Genomic DNA, 14164 nt, shown 5'->3' on the forward strand with positions numbered 1-14164 from the left:
CCCAGAAGCCCCTATACATAAAGGTTTTTATGGAGATGAGTCCTTTTAAGGAGAGGAGCTCTTATTATTTGCCATTCAGAACAGTTTCTCAATTAACATTGTAATTCTCCTTTAGTTTACTTTATCATCCAAAATTACTTTTTTGCATTTGAATTTTTATCTTTATTCTTTACTTAACAAAACACTAATGCTAGGGTTTCTATTTCTCTATTATGATTCTTTATATTCTGTGCTTTTTAGTTGAATACAAAACTAATAGTAAAATCATTATTGACAATTATTACCCAGTAACAATTGACATAACAGTAATAATGACAGTCCATATTTATTTCCTTAGACTCATTTGGCTTCTTCAAGATTCTGGAGGGTTTGAAATTACTAATGTCCTGTCAGATAAAATCTATGCAAAATGCCTTGTTTTAAGGGTTTATAATGCTTCCCATACTAACGAGTAAAACAATTCATCATTTTCAAATGTATAATCGGTGTCAGCATTTTGTGTATCACAATGAAAGTCTTCAAGCAGTGGCATTCCGGATGTTCCTGTGAGGAGCCAAAAGAAAATCACTTTCCTTTTGTAAAGCACTTTTACAAAACGCCAAGGAAGAAAAAAAAATAGTACAGTTTTTAGTACAGTTATTTTATTTTATTTTTTTTAATTTTTTTTTAATGTTTATTTATTTCTGAGACAGAGAGAGATAGAGCATGAACGGGGGAGGGTCAGAGAGAGAGAGGGAGACACAGAATCTGAAGCAGGCTGCAGGCTCTGAGCTGTCAGCACAGAGCCCGACGTGGGGCCTGAACTCACGGACCGTGAGATCATGACCTGAGCCGAAGTCGGACGCTTAACCGACTGAGCACCCAGGCGCCCCTAGTATAGTTATTTTAAATAGTACAACTGTAAATGAAAGTAATGTGGAACTTCTCAGCATTGTGAAGTGTATAATCATAATTTCATTCTTATATATAAACAGAAGACTATAGTCCTTGAGGAAGTCTGTCCCTTGCTAAACTCATAATTTTTACACATGTAGAAATGTATGTAAGACATCTTATGTTTATAATTTTGTATCACTCATTATACATAACTAATTACAACAAATAAAGAATGAAATGGTACTTTAAGTTATTCCTGTGTGGATACTCATTTTGTGGGGTTCAAAATCATCTGTTTTTTTCCCTATACTTAATGACACTAAGGGCATTTCTAAGTACAACTAACAGACATGGTGTGTGGCCCTGAATTATGCTAAGTATATTTCCTTGACCCTCAGGAAATTCATGTAAATGTATCGTGATGTAAATTTATCAGCCTTGAAACCCACAGATTTACTCTACACAGACCACGGGAACAGAAAGGAACAGAAAAGAAGGCGAGCGTTCCTGAAGCATGTAGAACAAGGAGGGGATAAAGGCAAGGGCCATTTGTTCAGGAACTTGTAGACCTGGAGTCTGAATTTCTTTCTTATTCAAAGTATAGCAGAATGCCATCCAAGGTTCTCGAGTTGGAGAGCGATAAGATCTAACTTATAGAGGGAAAATGGATTGGTAGGGGAGCAAGAATGTAAGCAGCTGATTACTTAGGAAGCTATTGCGGTAGCCTAGGCAGGAGATTATGGTAGCTTGAATGATGGTAGTAGTAGAGATAGGAAGACGTCTCCAGCACGTCTTAATCCTTTAGATATGGGAAGTGAAGCGATAGAAAGGATGAAGGATGATTCCTAGATTTTTGGCTTGAACATCTGGGCAGTGTCATTTACTGAGAGTAGGAAGTTCTAGGAGAGGAATAAGTTTGGGAAGGAAAATTGCAAGTAAAATTTTGGCATTTAACCATGCTCTGTTTTTATCTTTAAACACTTATTTAAGGAAGTATTCTAGAAGTCAGAGAGAGGTTTCATGACAGGAAAGAAAAACAGCAAATGCTTGTGACTTTAAAATTTTTCTTTCACCAGCACATGAGATTCATAATATGAACTAGAAGCTATTTGACTAGAATGTAAGGATCTATAAAACTCATCACTGACTAACATAGGTTGCTGTATACCCTCAAACTTAGCTGCTTCTAAACAATGTAGATTTCATGTGATGGGTGGAGATCCACTGTTGGCCACTGTGATGGGCACTTTTTCAATAGCCCCAACATAAACATGTAACTCCAAAACCAAGTTCTCTTTCCCTTGACTTCCCTATTAAGGGATTGTAATGACATTTTATTAAGAACATACAGTTTAGGGGCGCCTGGGTGACTGAGTCGGTTGAGCATCCAACTTTTGATCTCAGCTGAGGTCATGATTCCAGGGTTGTGGGATCGAGCCCCACATCAGGCTTTGCACTGAGCATGAGGCCTGCTTAAGATCCTCTCTCTCTCTCCCATTGCCCCTCTCTCCCACTTGTGCACGCTCTCTTTCTCTCTCTCTAATGAATGGACGGATGGATGGATAGATAGATAGATAGATAGATAGATAGATAGATAGATAGATAGATAGAATTCACAGCTTAATGTTGCCTGACAAATGTAGAAAGCCTGTTTCATACCTTCTTTTCCCAGTGTCTAAGTAACCCTTTGCAAAAAGTTTTTTTTTTTTTTTTTCTACTCACCCCATTCAGACTTTAAAAAAAGAGCCTCTCATACGATTTGGCAGTCAAATATGAAGAAGAGTTGTTCCCGGATTCTAACTAGTTCTTCCCACTTCCACAACTGTCATTTCACCACTTTAATATTATGGTACAGTTGTCCGGAAACCATATCATCCTTCACTTAGGAGTTTTATCACCTTTTGATAGGTAACTTTTGTGTGTGCTTGGTATTTTGTTCATGTGTTCACATTCTAAGCAGCAAGGTTATTTGCTTTGAGGGAGTCGATTTTAGTTTCATTGTTTACATTCGTAGCACAGCAATAATAAGGAAAACCAGAATGGGAAAGGACAAATTTGGTGCTTTACTTCAAACATGCAAATTAGGATGACTTTTAAAGTTACAGTCCCATCAAGTCAATTTAGATACTTCAGAAAGTACTGATGTTATCCAAAATCATTATTGAAACATTAGAGGATCACAAATTTCTCTGCAATTATCAGCTCACTTTTGCGAACATCAAATTATAGACCAATCCAGTTTCCCCCATGGCAGATCGACAGACCTGATAGGTTGAGTAGATGCTATGTCTGCTTTATATATTGACCCTAGTAAAGCTAACCATTGTCTCTTTCATCGTCTGACAATCAATAAGGAGAGAACAAGATGAATGATAAGACAGGGAGAGAAGACTTTGATAAGAAGCTGGTCTTACCAAATGTAATGATACTGAAGAACAAAATACATAATGAGATGCAGTTGGGGGATACTCCTAGGCTTGTACACATGCTGTCTCCTGTTACTAAACCTAAAACAACAACAACAACAAACTATTAAATAGCACCTTAAATGCACTGAATTAAGTTGATTCAAATTTACACTTTCTTTTCTGTCCGGCTTTGTTTTGTACTTTGGAAAGTTCCTGATTTCTTCCCCCGTGTTGCTTTTGAAAAGTTTCTGCCAGCCAGCATCCTATCTTGTTCTCTTGTCATCTTTATATATGGGGAGATGTATTTGCTTTGCATTTACAGATCATAGTCCTTTATGCCTTACAAATAAAAGAACATCAAGTCAACACAATATTTTTGTATCACTTTTTAAATTAGGGTAACTTTTTCATAACAAAAAAAAGCAAAAATAAACCTACATGTGAAAAAAACATTAATAGAAAGAGAAATTTAGTAATTGAGGTTATTCCCCAAAGGTTTCATAAAATTGAGGAAACAATCATGACCATTCTGATTTAGTCTTTCTTTGCTCCTCCTTTATCATCCAAACTTTATGTCTTTGAGGTCACTAAATGTGACATTTCAGGCTGTCATGTCTAATGGTCATGAAATATACCTTTAAGTATGCCAGAACTATTTTATGAATTTACCTGTGACTTGGCTTAATATAGGAATAACTATCACTAGGTAAATTGTGGCTTTACTTTGAAAAATATATCCTGAAGAGTCCTCAACAGTAGGCATCTCTCAAGAGATTTTTGTTTTTGTTTTTTATGTAATAATTTTATCAGCCTCTCCCTGTGTCTCCTACCCCGTAGCCCCTGGCAACTCAACCACTTTTTTTCTTTCTTTCTTTTTTTTTCTTTTTTCCTTTTTTTTTTTTTTTAAGATTCCAAATATAAGTGACACCATGCAGTATTTATCTTTCTCTAACTAGCTTATTTGACTTAGCATAATACCCTCCAGGTTCATCCATTTTGTCACAAATAACATGATTTTCTTCTTTTTCAGGGCCAAATATTATTATATTGTATATATATGTGACCACATTTTCTTGATGTAAATTTATCTGTTTGTGGACACTTAAGTTGTTTCTATGCCTTGGCTATTGTGAATAATGTTGCAATGAACATGGGAGTACAGATAAGTTTTCAAGATAATGGTTTCCAGTCTTCCTACCACCATTTGTTGAAGAGACTATCCTTTCTCCACTGTATATTCATGGCTCCTTTGTCAAAAATCAGTTGACATATTGTATGAGCTTATGTGTGGACTTTCTGTTCTGTTCCATTGATCTATGTGTCTTTTTTTAATGCCAGTACCATACTATTTATAGGTTTATACAATAGGTTTATAATAAACCTATACAATAGATTTATACAATAGGTTTATAATATACTTTGAAATCAGAAAATGGATGCCTCCAGCTTTCTTCTTTTTCAAGTTTGCTTGGGCTATTCAGTCTTTTTGGTTCCATACAAAATTTAGGATTGTTTCTTCTATTTCTGTGAAAAATGCCATTGAAATTTTTTTAATGTTTATTTGTTTATTTTGTAAGAGAGATGGGGTGGGGGGGGTGGAAGGGAGGGGGCAGAAAGAGAGGGAGACAGAGAATGAGACAGAGAATCCCAAGCAAGCTCTGCACTGTCAGCACAGAGCCTGATGCAGGGCTCAAACTCATGAATTGTGAGATCATGACCTGAGCTGAAATCAAGAGTCCTACACTTAACCAACTAAGCCACCCAGGCACACCATGCCATTGAAATTTTGATAGGGATTGTATTAAATCTGTAGATTGCTTTGAGTAGTATGGACATTTTTACAATAGAAATTTTTCTAATTCGTGAACACGGTATTTTTTTCATTTATTTGTGTCGTCTTTCATTTCTTTCATCAGTGTCTCACAGTTTTTACTGTATAGATCCTGGTTAAATTTATTCCTAAGTATTTTATTCCTTTTGATGCTATTGTAAATGAGGTTATATATTTTTTTAATTTCTCTTTCTGATAATATGTTGTTAGTGTGTAGAAACACAACTGATTTTTATATATTGATGTTGTATCCTGCAACTGTACTGAATTTAGTATTTAGTTCATTGTTTTGTTTGTTTGTTTTTTGGTGGAGTCTTTAGAATTTTCTGTGTATACTATCAGGTCACCTGAAAATAGAAACAGATTTACTTTCCAATTTGGGTGCCTTTTATGTCTTTTTCTTGCCTAATTACCCTGGCACTTCCAGTACTATGTTGATTGATTAAAGTGGCAAGAATGGGCATCCTTGTCTTGTTCTTGATCTTACAGGAAAAGGTTTCAGCATTTCACCATTGAGTATGCTATTAGCTGTGGGCTTGTCCTATATGGCCTTTGTTATGTTGAAAAACATTCTCTCTATACCCATTTTTTTGAGTTCTCTAGAATATTCTGATGGCTAACACTATCTGAGGCACTAGAAGGGGTTGTAGTTATGTAAAAATTGTAGGTATGATTCTTACCAATTAGGAGTTTTCACTGTAAGGAAAATGCTAATTTTGACTTCAAAAACAACTAAACAGCCAGACTGTAGGGAAATGAATAGGTAATTGAGAAGAGAGGTGGGGCAAAAGAGGGTTTCAAACTCAAGGACAAAAGAGGTAAGGAAAGCAGTTGAAAGGATTTTTAAAAACTCATACTATAAAAGTAGAGAGAAACAATTACGGTAATATTTAAAAAAAACCTGCTCACTGCCAAGATTTTTGACATATGCAACTCATCACCAAGAACTGATATGACTTAATCCCGTAACACTTACTATTTTTGGCATTGTCTCAGAGTATGGATTGTGGCATGGAGTTTACAGATCCATTTCTGCACCCTACAGGAATAAAAATTCAGAATTTCATTTTATGAACCACAAATTAGACCACATTTCTTATACTTACAGCTCATAAATAAAATTGATTTTTAAGATTTTGGCCTACCACCTACCACACATTGAGAGTTCATGTATATCACAGCATTTACTAATGGCCTTCTATGTCTAAGCACTGCACTAAAACTGGAGCTTTAAGCTAAAGTTTCCTGAACAGTGAATTGTAAACCAAGTCTGCAGAAAATCAGGGATATACATTGTTAGGTAGGAAGGTGGGCATTGCAAGGGGCAAACCGAAATGGATGGAATGTGGCAAACCGAAAGCTGCAGAAGTGGTAATAAGGGAATAAAAATGAATTGTTAGTACCTATCATTTGTTAGAAGATTATATAATCGTCTTTGCAATGGCCTATTAACACAAGTTTAATAATAAATCTCCATTCCCCTGTTAAATGAGCCAGGACAAGTATTGCTCATTACTACATTCCTATAAGAAAGGCTATAGCAATATTTTGATAATTTAATGAATTTGTAAAAAGTTGACCTAAGCACCAGAGGGTCTGGGTTGAAGAAAAATACCTTTTTTTTTTCCTTTACACGTTCCAAGGTGTAGAATGTGTACCCATTGTTCATGAACAAGCCTTTTTTTAATCATCCTGATTGATTTATCTCTCATTATCGAAGTGGGCAATATACCGTCTACATGTCATTCATGTGAAATAACTATCTGTACTCTGAATAAGATACAGATGCAGAAGATCCATGAGTGTACATTTATTCAAATGAAGGTTGAAGTCTTTAAAGATTCCCACCCAGGTATCTTATGTAATCTTCTATCAGGATTGTATCTCCATTTCAGTTTGTATGACATTACCTGTTCTGAATAGGATAAAGACTCATTGTTACTGTCAGGCCTGTTTTCAAACTAAATATTCATCTAGTCCTTTGTGGCTGCCATTTTTATCACACATTTAGAACAGCTTCCCTTTACTGATCTGCCATTTTCCTGCAAATCACTGTTTCACTTGTATGATTTCTAGTGAGACAAGCTTAGACCTCGCTGCCTTTCTCTCAGTAACAGAGAAAAGAAACGTCTCTGGTGCCTATGCAGCAAAGAAAGTTGATTCATGTGTAAATTATCATGTGGCCTTTATTTGCTTGGCCTGTGGAGAGTACACAGGCAGATAAAAGGTTCGGTGGGTCAGGGCTCAGTATGTGCAGGTTTCTCCGGTGGCTACAATGACAGCGTTAGAATTGTTGTCACAGATTATCAGACACGCTCTGATGTCTTATCATTATTTATTTGCAGTTTTCGTTGTAAAATAAACTCTAACATGGAAGATACTTCTGTAATAACAGGATACCATGTACCTGTCCCATGTTTGTTCTGTCATCTCACATTCTAATAAGAAAAACTGATCTGTGTTTTCTTGAAGTTGGAACTGGTGTTTTTATGTTTCTGCCATCCATGTTTCTGGCTCTGGTCTATCTTCTTTTACTTCTACCTCGTGTTTTCATTTCTTCAAACCTGGATGTTGTCCAAGTTTGTTGTGAACCATGGGTAGATAATGTCTTAGTAACATGTCCTATTAATCTAGGTAGATGTAAAATGCTGTTGGGGTATATACAGCCGCTTCTAGGCACTATGCAGAAATTGGATAGTTATAGAAACTACAAAATCTGTTATCTGTGACTCAGTTGATTTTCTTTAAAATAAAATTGCTTGCAATGCTTTCACTATTATCTTTTTACTATTAAAGGAGGTAAACAAAGGTTTAGCTTTTTTTTCTTTAACCACATTATATCAACCCTCTGGGTGTGTAGCTGACATGAATTTATAAGGTAAACCCCTGTGTGTGTGTGTGTGTGTGTGTGTGTGTAAAAAAACACTAAGAAATGCATTAATAAATCTCAAAATGATACGATGCTTTCAGTCTACTTTTATTGTGAAGGTCTTATAATATGTGTCAGAAGGGTAGAGCTGATATATCTATTTCTGCAGCTTTTTTTTATTTGTGTAATTCATGTTATGTATATACATTGTCACATTATGATCCATGTTTTTTTTTAAAGTATGTTAGAAACCAAGAGAATATATTTTATAACACCTACCTTACTAAATTGATGTTTATCAGAACATTATTTACTCATGGGCCCTCTGGTAAGCTTTCCTCTATTATAGTAAAATTAAACGAGTTTTAAATAATGCAGTTAGTATTATAAAATACTGCCTTCATTTTTTTCAAAAAGTTCTCTTCACTGTTGAAGAAATTCTATCTGAAAACAAATTCCTTTCACTTGGACAAAAAGGTATAATTTTTCATTGCAACTTTCACTATTCCATTAGGAAAACAACCCACTGTTTTTAGTATACTTATAATTAGCCATATGCAAATTACTTTTATTTCCTTGTCACCAAGGCCTGAACAGTAGGAGGGTGATCTCTCCTTCCTTCTTTCTCTGTCTGCTCCACTTGCCACCACTGAAGCCCAGCTGAGATACGGAAGAAGGACCGTCCCTCTCCTTTGTTATAAATGCTCTTAGGCAGGTTTTTCTGTGCACAGTCCGTTCCACAGCCTCCTTTGCATGGAACAGGGGAGAGATAGGTATATGTTAAATCCACTTATCCCTTTCCCTTGCCCAGTTAAACGTCACTTCTTATTTGCTCCTGATTTTCTTTCCCATCTCCTCTTAAAATCAAGTTATCCACTGAGTTTAGGCCAAGTGGAAAATGAGAAACCAAGAGGTAACTTCTAGCTTTCCTTTCAGGGTAAGGGGAATGCTAGTTCAGCTACCTTACCCATGTCCCAAATGGTAACTTTATAGAAAAGTTCGTATTTTTAGCCCATAAAAACTGCTTGGCACAGGTAACCTAATTGTTTTATCACTTATTTGGCTACAGTTGTTTATAGCTTTGTTTTAACAAGAGAGAGAATAGAGAAAGTACAGTTGAGGAAAATGGAGGAGATTGGCTGACAGAATAAGAGAGTATGGGTAAAACTCAAAAGATGATGTTACCAAGCATAGACTTGCTTAATCTCATCTGTCCACCCGGTGCTATACAATGTGGCAGTGAGGAAAGAGACAATAATTACATCGGGACCATCATCTCAGTGTTCCTGGCATGCATACAGAGTTGCAAGGAAGTCATAGAATTGTGTTTGTACATTTGTATAATTGATGTCTTACTACAGATATTTAGCTAGGTGTATGAATACATTTCGTGTATATGTGTATGGTATACAGCATACAAATATATCACTTGAGTGTAAGTATGAACAGTTGTGACAATTTTCCTAAGAATATATCGTATGCATCTGTGTTGAGATAGGCATGCTATAATTATGACAATTAAAGACATTTAAAGGTAGCAAACAGATTTGTTTTTATATATAATAATTTATTTACCCTGGTAGCTGAACTCAACACAGTATCTCCTTTTCAGCTTACTTTTATCCATGAGGGGATAATGTGTTTTAATTAAGCCCTCTTGTCTATGAGCAATAGAAATCCACTCAGCTAGCTTGGATTGAATTTATAGTTTGTCTCCTAAAGAAGATTCGTACAGGGGCACCTACGTGGCTCATTTGGTTGAGCATCAACTCTTGATTTCAGCCCAGGTCATGATCCCAGGGTTGTGGGATCGAGCCCCTCATCAGGCTCCACACTGAGCATGGAGCCTGCTTGAGATTCTCTCTCTCTCTCCCCCTCTGCTTTTCTCCCCAACTCTCTCTCTCCCTAAAAAATAAAAAAATAAAAAAATATGATTTGTACAGAGACTATAAGAACTAAACTCTATACTGAAATTGTAATTTAAGCCAGTTAGACTTTTGAATGTTGTTCTAAAGTGAAATGAACCCAGTATGAGTTATTGTGAGGATACTCATTTTCTTGTCATTGGAAAGTCACTGACAATTAATATTGCTATACAAAGCACCTACTGTTGCCACTTGTCTCTCATGAGACGTATATTCCCTTAGAGGCATCTCTGTTTCTCTGTGTAATTCCTCTATTCACTGTATATGGACCAGCTTCTTCCTTTCTTACTCTTTCTGTCCCCTCAGAACTTTGGCAAATGGGTAGCCTTTCGACCTGTCCACTTCTGACTTTACTGCAGTTCCCATCCCTCACTAATATCTTCATTTCCTCCATTCAGATTCTTAAGAAAATTATTTTTTTCTTCTCATCTCTCTGCTTCATATCATAGATGATGATCCTATGAATTGGCCGCACTTAGATCAGTGTCCATCCCAGGTTCAGTCAGCTGTGGATGGAAGGTGCAGGGTTATGTGGTGAAAAAGATGGCCCCTGCTGCTGTCCTTTAAAACAGGTCTGTAATAAATGTCGTTGCACTACAAGGGGTGGTTGGTGAGCAGATACTATGATTGGCACCTCTAGTATATATATAACCTGTGGTATATAACACAGGTTAACTCCCTGATATGGGGACTATTAACCAAACTATTAACATGGTCCATTGCTTAAATGTCACTCCTCAAGGAAGTCTCAGACCACATTCTATGTATGCTCCTACCATATGGTCCCATAATACTCTGTATTTCATCACCATCGTAAAACTCATCAGTGTTACTATAATTACCCAATGCTTCTCTTCTGTCATAAACTCAAAGGTCTGTGAAAAGAGACCATATCTTTCCTGCTCACCATTCTGTCACCGGTACCTGGCCCAGTTCCTAGCTTATAACGGTATCCAAATGTTTAAGTTATTTGATTAATAAATGCCTTAAACCTCTAGGAATCAAGAGTTTTAAATTTAGTAATCTGCCAAAAAGCAGCTCTTCTTTTTAAATGTCCCCATTTCTGACAGTGACAGTATCAGTATTCGTCACATTGGTACTGATTCTTCCCTCTCTCCATCATCAAGGCAATCACGTTTGCTTGATTCTTTCTTTCTCTTTTATCTGTAATTTCTTCTCCATCTCCACTGCCAGCCCTCTTAGTCCAGGTCTTCTTCACCTCCACCTGACTGGCCTCCATATACTGTCTTTATATCCTACATATCTTCCTAAAAAGTCACTTTTCGCACCTCTTTCTCTGTTTAAACAACAACAACTTTGTTGGCTCCACTTCTGCCTGAAGAATGAAATCCAAATTCTTAAGTCCTTCATTCTCTTGTTCCTGCCAAATCTCTAATTAGTAATGCTTTCTACTACTGTCCTACGTGGACTCTTTCATTCTCTCCAAACAAGTCTACCTCTTATCTCTGAGTATATTATGAGCATCTCCATCCACCCCTTTGTTCACTTATCTCTTCCTCCATCAGCACTTAACTGTTCCTCATCTTTCAAAACCTACCCCAAGTTCTACTTTCTTCATCAAGTTGTTCCTACTGCCCAGTCCTCAGTAATCACTTCTTAGTCTAAAGTTAGAGGACTTGTTATCTCTGCCATTCACCAGGGCCATACACATGCTGCCTTACAGTAGTGTTTATTTTTGTATACGTATAGTATGACAATGAGAGATGTGAGCTGCAATAATGCAGTCACACTGCCCAGCTTCAGATCCTACCTCCTCAAGTCAGTATCTGGGTAACTGAACAAGTTGCCCAACCCCTTGTAAATGTTAGCTAGGTCCCCTCTAAAATGGGGATGATAACAGCACTTCCCATTGTGAGACTTCAGTGTAGTAAATCATCAAAAGCATAGTGATCACTCAGTAAATGTTTTTTACAAAATTATTTGCACATTATTGATTAGCTGGCTATTTTTAGATCCCTATTATGTGCTAGACACTGTCCCAGGTAGAAACAGTGTAAAGGGGTTAAGATAACAACCTCTGCTAGCAAGAAGCCACTCCTATCCTATCTCCCAGTTACAGTCCAGACCCCTTGCAGTCACATTCATATGGTCCACACATCTTTACTGAATATTTGCTATCTTCAGAAACCCTGTGCCAGGCACAAGGAATTATAAGGAGGTGTAATATAAAGTCCATAACATGTTAACTACACTAGAATTAAATTAAAAAATAAAAAGCCCATGACCTTCAAGACTATTATAACTAAAGTCCCTATCATTGTGCTTTGCACATGGCGAGAGCCCAGTGAATGTGTATTGGCACCAAAGAGCATGGCAGTGATGACGAAGACTCTAGAGCACCACAATTTCTAGCCTCTTTTTAGAGCTGTTAACTTTATTTGGCTTCTTCATGTCTTCATTTTCCACTGAATGAATGCCAGGAAGTCATTTTCAATTTTTTTCTGTCTGATCAAGACTTAGATAATGTCTGCTTCTTTTGGTAGCTAAATATCCCCAAACTCAGTTTCTTGCTTCAGTGAGAAGATATTATGGTATTGCCAATGGAAACCACTTCACATTTGGGCAACATCATGATGTCTAAGTGGCTCAGATTCAAGTTTCAGTATAGATTCTGGTTCCTGCACATTTGCTGTCAAAAACCACTTTATAGGAGCCAAACCGTGGAATCCTTCCAAGTGTTAGGCACTATTAGAAGTACCATTAAAGTACTGCAGAGCTTCAAAAGATTATGAAATTCTGATTTCTTAACATAATATATTCTATGGTATTTTCTTGAAATTTTAAGGAGTCCCTTGTTTCTGTCATGGGGCTAAAGGCGATTAATATCACTCATTTTTTGTACCATTACAAGGTTTAGAGACAATTCTGAGTTGGAACTTCTAAAATAATTTTATACTGTTTTATACAACACTGGGTAGATAGAACAATTCTGGTTCAAACCTAACTGTGAAATAAGACTTCAAGAAAACGTAATTGTTTTTCTCTATGCTTTATAGCTTAGTCCACTCCCCAACCCTGTCCCTCTTTACTTTCTTGGTCAGCCTGCAGGGAATAAGACATATACAAGACATAATAATTAAAGTACAGATTTTTATAATATCAGAAACTACTTAGATGTAAAGATAATTGTCCATCATCCTATGGTTTGTTATTATATTAATTTAGCATGAGATTTATCTCTAGCTTCCTTACAGTCAAGGAAGAAAAGGAAATAATAACTGACAGTATCTTCCCTTGAAAAGCAAAAGCATATAGCGGAGAAAGAGGATCTCTTTTGCGTTGTTGGTGGGAATGCAAGCTGGTGCAGCCACTCTGGAAAAAAGTCTGGAGGTTCTTCAAAAAACTAAAAATAGAGCTACCCTACGACCCAGCAATTGCACTACTAGGCATTTATCTAAGGGATACAAGTGTACTGTTTCGAAGGGACACATACACCCCAATGTTTATAGCAGCACTGTCAACAATAGCCAAAGTATGGAAAGAGCCCAAATGTCCACCGATGGATGAATGGATAAAGAAGATGTGGTATATATATATACAATGGAATATTACTCGGTGATCAAAAAGAATGAAATCTTGCCATTTGCAACAATGTGGATGGAACTGGAGGGTATTATGCTAAGTGAAATTAGTCAGAGAAAGACAAATATCATATGACTTCATCATATGAGGGCTTTAAGAGACAAAACAGATGAACATAAGGGAAGGGAAACAAAAATAATATAAAAACAGGAAGGGGGACAAAACAGAAGAGACTCATAAATATGGAGAACAAACGAGGGTTATGGGAGGGATTGTGGGAGGGGGGATGGGCTAAATGGGTAAGGGGCACTAAGGAATCTACTCCTGAAATCATTGTTCCACTATATGCTAACTAATTTGGCTGTAAATTTTAAAAAAATAAAAAATAAAATTAAAAAAATACAAATAAAAAAATTAAATTAAATTAAAAAAAAAGCAAAAGCATATATACTTTTCTGAAAAGATCATTTCCTTGCAATTAATAACAAAGTAATCACATATTTACTTGTAAACAAGCGGTTATTTATGAAATTATTTTAGTGTCTTCTTCCCCCACTAGATTGTAAACTCCTTGAAGTCAGTGACCACATCTGTCTTGTTAATCACCATATCCCCAGCTCCTAGAAAAAAATATTGGTTGAAATTAAAATGAAATGAAACTACGTGGATTCTTATCCAAGAAACACTGACTAACATAATGGGCCAAATCTTC

General features: G+C 36.4%; 1 protein-coding gene across 7 annotated transcripts in view; it reads left to right on the forward strand.

Moving 5' to 3' along the window:
* ARB2A (ARB2 cotranscriptional regulator A) overlaps positions 1-14164 on the forward strand; it is a 433966-nt gene that overhangs the window by 377920 nt on the left and 41882 nt on the right. The window lies entirely within an intron of this gene.

This window comes from Puma concolor, chromosome A1, assembly GCF_028749965.1.
Source record: "Puma concolor isolate L17-30 chromosome A1, mPumCon1.1.hap2, whole genome shotgun sequence".
NCBI classification, from domain to species: Eukaryota; Metazoa; Chordata; class Mammalia; order Carnivora; family Felidae; genus Puma; species Puma concolor.